This window comes from Mus pahari, chromosome 19 (genome assembly GCF_900095145.1).
Source record: "Mus pahari chromosome 19, PAHARI_EIJ_v1.1, whole genome shotgun sequence".
NCBI classification, from domain to species: domain Eukaryota; kingdom Metazoa; phylum Chordata; class Mammalia; order Rodentia; family Muridae; genus Mus; species Mus pahari.
The window spans coordinates 12463191-12474995 of NC_034608.1; the positions used below are offsets into that span (position 1 = coordinate 12463191).

At 45.8% G+C, this 11805-nt stretch overlaps 1 pseudogene; it reads left to right on the top strand.

Moving 5' to 3' along the window:
* Positions 1 to 3219: 3219 nt before the first annotated feature.
* Positions 3220 to 10916, top strand: LOC110336888 (annotated as a pseudogene).
* Positions 10917 to 11805: the final 889 nt, after the last annotated feature.

Below are 11805 nucleotides of genomic sequence, written 5' to 3' on the forward strand. Positions count from 1 at the left end.
TGGTTTTGCTCAGTTCCTTTACCTGTTTGTTTTTGATTTCCTGTAATTCTTTAAGGAATCTTTGCTTCTTTTTGTTCTAGAGCTTTCAGATATACTGTCAAGCTGCTAGTGTATGCTCTCTCCAGTTTTCTTATTGTAGGCACTTAGGGCTATGAGTTTTCCTCTTAGCACTGCTTTCATTGTGTCCCATAAGTTTTGGTATGTTGTGGCTTCATTTTTATTAAACTCTAAATTTCCTCTTTGAGGGCTTCTATTTACCTGTGCTCCTGTATTTCTTTAAGTGAGTTATTTATGTCCATCTTAAAATCCTCTATCTCACCTCTATGGGATGTGATTTTAAATTCAAATCCTGTTTTTCTGGTGTGTTGGGGTATCAAGGACTTGCTGTGGTGAGAGAACTGGGTTCTGATGATGCCATGTAGCCTTAGTTTCTGTTGATAAGGTTCTTGCGCTTGCCTTTCACCATCTGGTTATCTCTGGTGTTAGTTGGTCTTGCTGTCTTTGGCTGGAGCTTGTCCTTTCTCTGGGCCTGTAATCCTGTGTCAGCACTCCTGGGAGAACAGCTCTCTCTTGGTGGGACCTGTGAACAGAGGGCTGCAGATCAGCCTTATCTCAGGCTGCAGATCCCAGTTTTCTTTCTTTCTTTCTTTTTCTTTTAGTTAGATATTTTCTTCATTTCCGTTTCAAATGCTATCCCAAAAGTCCCCTAGTTTTCTTTTAAATGAGTATTTGTGTACCATGTTCATCAGTGCCTGTTGAAGTGATCTGAACATGACCGATCTCCGGGAACTGGAGTTACAAAAGACTGTGAGTATTGGGAAGTGAACCTGGGTCCTCAGCAAGAGCAGCCAATGCTCTTTTTTTTTCTTCCTGTAAACAGCTCACACCCCATTTTTTTTTCTGTAAACAGCAGCCAATGCTCTTAACCTCCAGCTTCCCAGGCCCTGTGCGCACGCATGTGCGTGTGTGTGTGTGTGTGTGTGTGTGTGAGAGAGAGAGAGAGAGAGAGAGAGAGCTTTAGGGAAGCACCAAGACAATGGTCAGGGACTGGGAAGATGCAATCTAAGATGGGGAAGCCAAAGTTGGGGTTTTCTGACCCCCAGGTGTCCATTCACCACTGGAGTGCCATACAGAGAAATCAGGAATGAAGGTAGGGGTTCATGGGCCCACAATGTTGCCAGGACTATTGGGGGTCCAAGGGCTGAGGACAAGGACAATCCCAGTGCCCGGGAAATGGGGAACTCCAGCTTAGCTCATCCATGAAGGTAGGTTGTCTGGAAGCACAGATCCTATGGGAGACTTAGGCTGCGGCTCTGTAGGTGAAGGTTTTCTCCATGTGCCTCATGGCTGTTTCCATGGAAGAGACAGTCCACGTTTATCCATACCGCTTATATTCATCATGGAAAATGCATGTATACCAACTTTTCAGGGTGGACCAGAGATTAAATACCCTTTGCAGGGAAGAATGTCCCAGAAGTGAAGGTTATTGTCTAAACCTTCACAGCCTCCAGGTACCTCATTAGCATGGAGAACTCTATCCTGGGGCTACATGACCACAGGTCATGTTTCCTTTTGTGGGAAGTGTGGCATGTGTTCCAGGCCAGATATCTGGCAGGGAGCAGGGAGTTGCCTCCCATCTCAGGTGTGCACCTGAGTGCTGGGGTCTCAGACCTACTCTACCTTACCAAGTTCCCTAGCATGGTCAGTTGTCCCACACTGCATCTCCTAACCTCTCCTAGAGGCATCCATACTTCCTTATCTCTCCTAAATTTTCATCTCCTTTCCCCCCGCCCCATGCCATCAGTATTCTACTAGGAGTGGGAGTTTGTGCCCTGTCCCAGGCTGAAATGATGTCTGACTTGAGGCTGTTTGGGTTTTGTGCATGTTTTCACAATTGCTGTGAGTTCATATGTGCAACTGCCCCATTGTGTTACAAAACAAAACTACACAGAAACTATACTGTTCCAGTGTAATCATCCACCACCTCTGGCTCTTAGAATCCTTTTGTTCCCTCTTCCAGACAGGAGGGGGTGTGGTATAGATGCCTCCTTTAGGGAAGAGCACTTTGTAGCCTCTGCATGTAGACCAGTTGAGGGTCTTTGTTAGTTGCCACCCACTATAAGAAGAAGCTTGTAGTCTGGTGGAGGGTTAGAGATGCAATGATTTACAAGTATAATGATAAATCATTAGGATTGGGATGAACTGAAAAGTTCTGGTTTCTTTGGAAAGTCAGTAATGTCAAATGATGTTCTGCTGGGAAACACTGGTGAAAGAATGTTTTGCTGAAGCAGATACAGGTGGAAGGATGTATGATGTTTAGAAGGGATATAGATATGACCCTACAGACAGTGGGAGCTCTAGCTTTGATTCGCCTTGCTCCACTTAGTTATTCTTCGCTGATAAAACACATGAATTGGTTCACTTAACATTGTGTGGTTTAGCTTCTCTTGTGGTGACAGCATAGAGAGAAACTTGCCAAAGAACTTCTCAAGAGGTTCCTGCTGCTTCTTGCTGCTCTAACTTGGTCTGGTTGGTGAGCATCACAGTTTCTTCTGGACTGAACTGCCCTTGTGGATTCCTGTGTGGTGTCTGCTGAGTGGACTGGACTTCCCCTGCTGGTTCGTGTTAGTGTTTTGCTAGAGGACTGACTACTGATATCCTGACAACGAAGGTTGGTCTCGCCCCCAAAGAACTATTTCTAAACAGGTCCACTTCCCCTGTGTCCTAATAACCTTTCTTTTTCATTACTTCTGGTGAGTGGTGGGCTAGAGGGGAGGTTGAATCCTTATTAAAGCAGGATGAGAAAAATTTATTCTTACAAGTGTTTTTTAAAAAAGTAGTAGTAGTACTTTTTCTTCTTTTTTTCCTTTTGCTCTTTCTTTTGTTTTCTTTCTTTCTTTCTTTCTTTCTTTCTTTCTTTCTTTCTTTCTTTCTTTCTTTCTTCTTTTTTTTTCTAGACAGAGTTTCTCTGTATAGCCCTGGCTGTCCTGGAACTCACTCTGTACACCAGGCTGGCCTCGAACTCAGAAATCCGCCTGCCTCTGCCTCCCAAGTGCTGGGATTAAAGGCGTGCACCACCACTGCCCGGCAGTACATTTTTTTCCCTATGGCTCATGACTTGTCTAGCAATAGGTTCTTGGCCCTAACAATGGTGCTTGGCATGGGTTCTGTCTTGTGGTGTGGGCCTTAAATCTAATCTGAGAGTGGTTGGTTACTCTCATGACGTTCATGCTGCAACGGTACTAGTTGGCATACCTTGCCTGGCTGGTTATCACTGTAGCTGGTGGGATTCATAACCAAGTAAGAGTGGTGCTCACTTTTCTTCTCTGGTACCCATATAAAATGCCCCCAGTGCTATCATAGCCAGTCAGCAGTGATGAAGTTTCCAGGTGACGACCAGCTTGATTTCTTCATGTCGTATGACTTGGGTATGTGGTGTCTTCAACAATGGGATTTTACCATCAACTTCTGGAGGGTAAAGCAAGAGCAATAGCAACAACCTGCAATGTTTGGGGGTCATAGGGCTCTACTGATCAACGACAGCATAAGAGGCATCCCATTGGTTTTCAAATTCTTACTTAAATTTATTTAATTGTATCCCAGATGCTGCCCGCCTCCTGGTCCCCTCTCACAGAGTCCCTCCCCATTCCCTTCTTCTCCGAGATGGTCAGGTCCCTCCTGGGTATTCTCCCACCCTGGCGCATCAAGTCTCTGCCAGACTAGGCACATCTTCTCCCCCTGAGGCCAGACAAGGCAGCCATGCCGGGGAACGGATACCACAGTCAGGCTACAGATTTAGGTAGAGCCTCCACTCTGGTTGTGGGGGGACCCACATGAAGACTGAGCTGCATGTCTGCTATATATGGAGGCACCCCACTCTTGGCACCCAGCTTCTTATTCAACAGCCTATGACATCTCGAAGGGGCATGGGCTAACCTGCTATAGCATAACCTCATTTAAACTGTTTACAGAGATGTATCTGTGAATTTTTTGCAGCTCCTGCAATAGGTATGTTTCCACATGGCATCTTTAAAGGACTTCAGTCATCTCTGTCCATACTTTGTCCTTTACCTTGTCCTTCCACTCAGCCTACTTTGTCCTCCTGGCTCCATTACCCCCCCCCATTTCTTCTTTACACCATCTGTATTCAAGCTCCTCTCCTTTGAAAGCCTGCCCACCTTTTACTATTTTCCTGACCTCTATGGGTACCCCAATTTAAACACACATATGTAAAGATCCAAAGCTAGCACCCACAAAGTGAGAGGACACATGGCATTTGTCTTTCTGGGTCTGGATTACTACACTCAGAATCATTATTATTTCTGAGACAAGGTCTCTCTCAGGTAGCCCTGGCTGGCCTCCAGCTCACTGTATAGATGACAATGCTGTTGAATCCCCGATCCTGCAGCCTCCACCTCTCAAGTGCATGTACCACTATGCCCTGTAGAAGTTTGATGGTTCTTCCTCCCAGTCTCATGCTCCCCAAAATAAGATTCAGACTCAAAATATATTTACAGATACCTTGGCTATATAGCTAGGCTCTTCTCTGACTAGATCATAACTTAAAATAGTCTATTTATTCTAATCTACATTCTGCCACGTGGCTGATTACCTGTGCTCAGGTCTTGTTACATCTTCTTAGGCGAGTCTCCCATGCCTGTTACTATCCCAGAATCCTTTCTGCCTCCCAGATGCCCCACCTCTTATTTTCTGCCTAAGCCATAGGCCATCAGATTTTTATTGATAGGTGCCACATCTATACAGGCACAAGATAGTCTCTCTACAATGCCCCATTTTCATTCCTTGCTGATGCTATCCAGGGCCTCTTCCATGCTGGGAAAGTGCTCTGTCAACTGAGCCACATCCCCAGCTCTGATTTTGTTCATCCTTGAAGCTGGTGTCTAGCCTAAGTGACAACGGGATTTTAATTCCACTCTTTCATTTTTCAAATATTTTTTTTATTTCTGTTTTATGTGTATGAGTGTTTTTCCTTCATGTGTGTCCGGGAACCACATATGTGTCCTGTCCCGGAAGAGGCCAGAAGAAGACGTCGGAAGAGGGCTTGGAGCTCTGGACGGTTGTGAGCTGCCACGGAGATGCTGGCAAGTGAACCAGGGTTTTCTGTAAGAGTAACATGTGTTCTTTACTGTTGGGCCATCTTGTCAGCTCCTAATTCTGCTTCACTTAAGTAACTACTGGAGACATTGTTTATTACTAACAAGGCCCCCTCACATCCCCTCCCCATCCCATCTTGTTCCGGGTTCTGTCTGATGCATCACTTTATAACGCTGCGGACTGTTTCTGCCATTGACTGTGCTTTACTCACAATAAAAGACACAAGAAAACTGGGCTGCTTTTAAGGTGTTCTTGTTTTTGCTGTAATAAGTCATTCCACAGTCCGGGGCCAACCAATGCCCCAATCTTCTATTTGCATTGTTAGCCATAGCCCAGGGTGTCCACTAGGTGGCGAGCTCATTCCAGCACCTGAGCTCTTTTGTACAGTAGATGGTGGCGCTTACACAATGAGGACATTTTGGGGTCTTGATACTTACAGTATCATTATGAGAGTGGGAGGGAAGGGTGACCAATGGAAAGCCAGTCTCATCTACGTGGTCTCTGGTCAATCTCCAGGGATCATAAAGTGTTTATTGGCTCCACCCGACTTCACCGTTTTAAACACAGAGAAACCAGGAAAAAGCAGAGCAAGAGCTCGCTGACTCCCTGGCTCCAATCATCTGATGACCGAGATACCAGCAAGTGACCAGCTAGTGGGTGTGTATACAGCATGGAGACGCTGGGAAGGGCGGCTCTGGGTGGGAGAAATTATAAGTAAGAAAGCATGGGGGCTTTGCTGTAGAGGCTGTTTATTTGGCTTATCTGTAAACCACAGCTTTTTTTTCTGTGTTCGTGCGTGTGTGTGTGCGTGTGTGTGCGTGCGTGTGGTGTGTGTGCGTGCGTGTGTGTGTGTGTGTGTGTGTGTGTGTTTAAGCGTGTGGCCTCAGGCAGCTGCTACTGCTGTCTAGATAATAAAGCCCAAGTCACTTAGCACTTTCGAATCCCTTCTGGAATGTGGTAGCCTCCTCTATGGCCATCTGTGGCCTCGCACCTGACTTAAGTTAGTCAGCTTTCATTCCCATCCTCTAACATTTAAAGCAAAGGTGACTTTGCGAAAGAGATCGGCAAAGGCCTCATTGGTTCATACAACTCCTCCATTTTGATTGAGGTGTGTGAATAATTTGATTTCCTCTAGAGTCTTGACTTCTCTGTAAATGCCTACCAGGAGAGGTGTTTATTAATCACCTAACGTGCCTCAGCTACTACTCATGAGTAAGTTACCCTCAGCAACCACCAACTGCCAGCCCAAAAAAGGAAACTTTAACACTTTATTTATTAAAAGCATCTTATTTTTCTTTTCTTTTTAAAAATAAGATTAATTAATTAATTGATTAATTAATTATGTATAGTGTTCTGCCTGCATATATGCCTGCATGTCAGAAGAGGGCACCAGATCTCATTACCAATGGTTGTGACCTACCACGTGGTTGCTGGGATTTGAACTCAGGACCTCTGGAAGAGCAGGCAGTGCTCTTAACCCCTGAGCATCTCTCTAAGTCCCTCTTTTTTATTTATTCATTTTACATCCTGATCTCAGCACCTAATTTCTTCTGTCCTCTCTGTCCCATCCTTATAAATGCTTCCCCTCACAGCCCCTCCCCTTCTCCTCAGAGAAGGAAAAGCCCCCCTTGGTGCCACCCCACCCTGGGACATCCAGTTCCTGTAGACCTAAGTGCATCTTCTCCCACTGAGGCCCAACTGGGTAATCCAGGAAGGGGAAGGGGACCCAATGAGAACCTTCTCATTTTATTTTTGTGTATATGGACATTGTGTGTGTGTGTGTGTGTGTGTGTGTGTGTGTGTGTGTGTGTGTGCTCTGTGGAGTCCAGAGGAGAGCTTTGGATACCCGGGAAATGAGTTACAGACAGGTGTGGGCCACCACATTGGTACTGGGATCTGAATCTTGTCCTCTGTGAGAGTAAGAAGTGCTCTTCACTGCTCAGGTCTCTCCAGCTCCACAAATGGAAGCTTCTCACCCTCCTTCCTGTGCAAACCTTCAGAAGGGATAACTGTTTTACCACATGAGCCTAAACTTGGCACCCCCACTATGCTGTTATATGTCCATCTATAATATTATTAATGTTATAAAATTGTTTTTTTTTAAACAAATTTCTCATCAAATAGCATTCAACTTCACTGTCCTTACTGAACCCCAAATCCCACAGATTTCGGCCCCAGGTCAGCACCATTGTTGGCCACACAGAGTTCCCTGTGGGGTTAGGTCACCATTATCCTGGTTAACTTGGATTCCAGCTTACAGCAGCTTACAGTAAGACACTAACCTTGTTGCAAAAGAAAAAGAAATAGCCATGTTCTCATGTGGAGAAAGTTAGTGTTATAAATTCCTTAACCCACATCTGTGAAACACACTCAGGGGGCCCCCCATGCTACAGCTTCCCCAGGTTCCTACGTCCTATTTTTTTCAAGTCACATGATCTGCATTTGAAAATACCTGTATTTCAAGAAGATCCTTATGTGGTCTACAGTATGGGATAAGGGGCAGGGAAAACTGAAGAAGGACATGTTGGCTCTGTTGCAAAGCCTGTGTGCACACCACACTCAATCACTCAGGCTCGTATTTGCTATTTAGCAGCCCTTGGCTCCTGTCAGTCACTGACCCGAAATGTAGTATCAATGGTCCCAGATGGTGAGGTGTTGAGGGGCAGGACCAAGGATGAGAAATAAAGAAGATAAAAGCAAAAGCTGGGACTGGGAGGTCTGATGGCTTATGCTAAGCAAGTTTATTAAGAAGCACAGTATAGTCTAACTGTGGGGGAGAATGGGCCAAGGTCAGCAGAGTGCTGATCGAGACCACATGGGTAAAGAGAAGACAGCTTGGTACTGATAATCACAACCTTTCAGCAGAAAAAGCCAGTGTGGTGCTTTGAATACGCTTGGCCCAGGGAGTGGAGCAATTAGCAGGTTTGGCCTTGTTGGAGTAGGTGTGGCCTTGTTGGAGGAATTGTGTCACTTTGGGGATGGGCTTTGAAACCTTCCTCCTAGCTGCCTGTAAAAACAGTCCTCTTTTGGCTACAGCTGGATCAAGATGTAGAACTCTTAGCACTTTTTCCAGCATCATATCTGTCTGCACTCTGCCATGTTTTCTACCTTGATGATAATGGGACTGAACCTCAGAACCTATAAGCCAGCCCTAATTAAATTAAGAGTTGTCTTGGCCATGGTGTCTTTTCACAGCAATGGAACCCTAAGACAGCTGGGTTCCCTGGAACTGAAACCTAGGACAGAGACCTGTAATTCCTGTTATCTTTTCATCAGAGCCTCTGAGCAATCCTTGGGTTTGTTTGACTTCCAGCAAATCATCATCAAACACATGAGCAGAGTGGCCTGGACACTAAGCTGAACGGCTCCTGGCCTCCTGGGTGGGATTTATATTTGAACATCAAGTCTTGAGGATAGGTTGTGAGGCTCTCTGTGGAAGTACAACGGGAAGTGCCACCGTGACTCATTTCTAAGACAGCCTTGAGCAGCAGAGCCTTGGATACTGGCCCAGACTGAGCTGTGGAGGTCAGCGCAGCTGGACCTCACGTTGCACTGTAGGCGGTGACACTGGGACTCTAGGGACACTGGATCCTAGGTCTGCAGCTTAGCTCACCTGTGACAAAGACCTTTTCTCCCTCACAGCACAGGGCCCCTCCATCTCTGAACACTCAGCACCTCCTGCATCTGCCTGCGATTGTTCCTGCCTGATTCTTTCTCTAGGTGTGCATCTGCCTGCGATTGTTCCTGCCTGATTCTTTCTCTAGGTGTGGGTTGGGGGAGGAGGTTAGAGTGACCAACACTGGTTGAAAGAGGCTTTTGCAAAGATCAGAGGTCACATGAGGGCCATCTTGTTTCTGTTGTGTGCACAGCACTGCTACCCAAGCCCAAATCACAAGTGACCTAACCCCACGGAGGGGGAGGACTTGGTAACCATAAAGTGTGGACCGAGGCTCAGAATACAATCTGCCTGTGGAAGACACATACTCAGAACCGCTCGTAGTTGAACCTGTAGTGTAGGACGCACTGCTAGCGTAAACATTGGAGAAACCAGGACTGTCGATCATGCAGACCCATTTTCTTCAAAGTCAGGGAGTGTATGACCCCGGGTCACCTGGAAGGGCAGAGTGAAAGGGGTCAAACAAACAACCTGGTCAACCCAAATCCCTCCAATATCCTGAGAATTATTTATGCCCTAACATAATGAGTCAAACCTATCATGAAAGAAGTTCCATCATCCTCCACCAATAGAATCTATTCTTATGCTTATTACACCCCTCTCCCCTTCTCTAGGCCCTAACCCTGAGCCCTGTTTATCAGCCAATAGGATTCATCCTTATTGCAAAGGTCAAAGGTGCTGAAAGCTGTGTTGTGATAATAGCTACATGGAAACCTGTTCTCCAAAGATGCTGAATTTTCTTTAAAGATTTATTTATTATATATAGTGTTCTGTTTGTATGTATTCCTACAGGCCAGAAGAGGGCATCAGATCTCATTGTAGTTGATTGTGAGCCACCATGCGGTTGCTGGGGATTGAACTCAGGACCTCTGGAGGAGCAATCAGTGTTCTTAACTGCTGAACCATCTCTTGGGCCCTGACGCTGGAAGTTTTTGACCCAGTGCCTGCAAACATGGTGCTGACCCGAGTTCATTCTTCACCTCATGTGGATAGTCTTCCTGTTAGCCTCGAGGCTCGCAGGGTCCCTGACACAACAGGACTCTTACTTTATTCATGTCACAACTGACACAGAACCCCATGAATGTGTAACCTGCAACACAGTGAGTGTCATCTAACATGACCCATTCTACATGGACATTACCTGTGAGTAATTTCTGTCCCATCCTTGCTACAGCTGTCTACATACAGAGGGCTAGAGCCAGGATACTTGGTCCATCTTGAGGGTGGTGACACTAACCCATGACACAGATACTTAGCCTGGCCAGGACACCCTGGCCTAGCCCAAGCACACACAGCCAGGCCCACACTGAACTAGAATGGGTTGGAGGGACTTCTGCCGCCTAGAGAGGCTCAGGGTGATGGAGACACAGGGGACATCTCAGACTCAGGCTCAGTGAACACTCGAGTGTCCAGTGGGGCTGTTCTGTGTGTGTGTTGGTGATGATCAGGGCTCATGCACACTACATGAGTACCCTTCTACTAACCTTCACTCCAGCTCTGGCTGGGACCTGCTTAACTGAGGTTATAGCACAGATACTGTAGCCTTCCACAGTAGACCAGGATTCCCCTTCCCTCTGCTGACATCATAGTGGTTTTATACCTCCAACTGGACCACCCCCAGGACCCCAGGACCCTTTCTTCCTCCTGGACCATCACGTCCTCAACCTGGTGTTCCTTATTCAGCCCCTGCAGTGCCAGGTCCTGGCCCCACAGAGCCATATGCTATGCCATATATGCATATGCCAGAGCTGCCTAGGCCATATAGTGCACCCACAGATCCAGCTGCAGCTGGTTCTTTAGGTCCATGGGGAATCCATCTCTTCTGGACCTTGGGCACCAGGAATTGAGGGGCAGCATCCTAATGTGCCAGGCCATATCCCACTGTTCTTCCTCCGGTGTCAGGAGCACGGCATGATCCGTGGGGCACTGTATCACTGGGAGCCTGGGGACCACCAGCATCATATCCTGGCCCTGCAGGGTTATACCCCATGCCAGGACCCCATCCTACTCTAAACAATCCTTACCAAGTGTCTTCAGGACCTGCTGGTGCTCCACCAATGCCTGGTGGCCCCCACTCTTTCCATTAAGTTGACAGTGGATGAAGAGATGGCACATTGCTTTTTGAAGTACATGCGTATGCACGTGAAAGCATATATAATGGCTGTTTTCACTGTTGGTTGAAGGCATTAGTGAAAGAACTTCTTCACCTCAGTTTTTGCTTCATGTGTTTGGATATGTAGAACATCACGTGGGTACAATCAGATAAAATGTAGAAGCAAATCATTCAAGTGTGGTTAATGTGATTATGTGTATTGAATAACATTTGATAATTTTGTTTAAAGCATAGCTATGCCCTCAAAATCTAGAATAACATGGATTATTGTTAGAATCTACAATTTAATTGACAAAGTCAAGTACTTTTTATAATCACCCCACTACCACCACACCCCATTAAGAACAATCACTTAATTGAAACATAACTCCTCCAACAAAGAAAGAGAACTTCAGACCAATTTCCCTTATGAATATTGATGCAAAAATATTGAATAAAATCCTTGCAAACCGAATCTAAGAACACATCAANACGATCATCCATCATGACCAAGTAGGCTTCACCCCGGGGATGCAGGGATGGTTTAATATACGGAAACCCATCAACGTAATCCACTATATAAACAAACTCAAATAAAAAAAAATCACATGATCATCTCGTTAGATGTTGAGAAAGCATTTGACAAAATCCAACACCCCTTCATGATAAAAGTCTTGGAAAGATCAGGAATTCAAGGTACCCATACCTGAACAAAGTAAAAGCAATATACAGCAAACCAGTAGCCAACATCAAAGTAAATGGAGAGAAACTCGAAGCAATCCCACTAAAATCAGGGACGAGACAGGGCTGCCCACTTTCTCCCTACCTATTCAATATTGTACTTGAAGTCCTAGCCAGAGCAATTAGATAACAAAAGGATTTCAAGGGGATACAAATTGGAAAGGAAGAAGTCAAAATATCA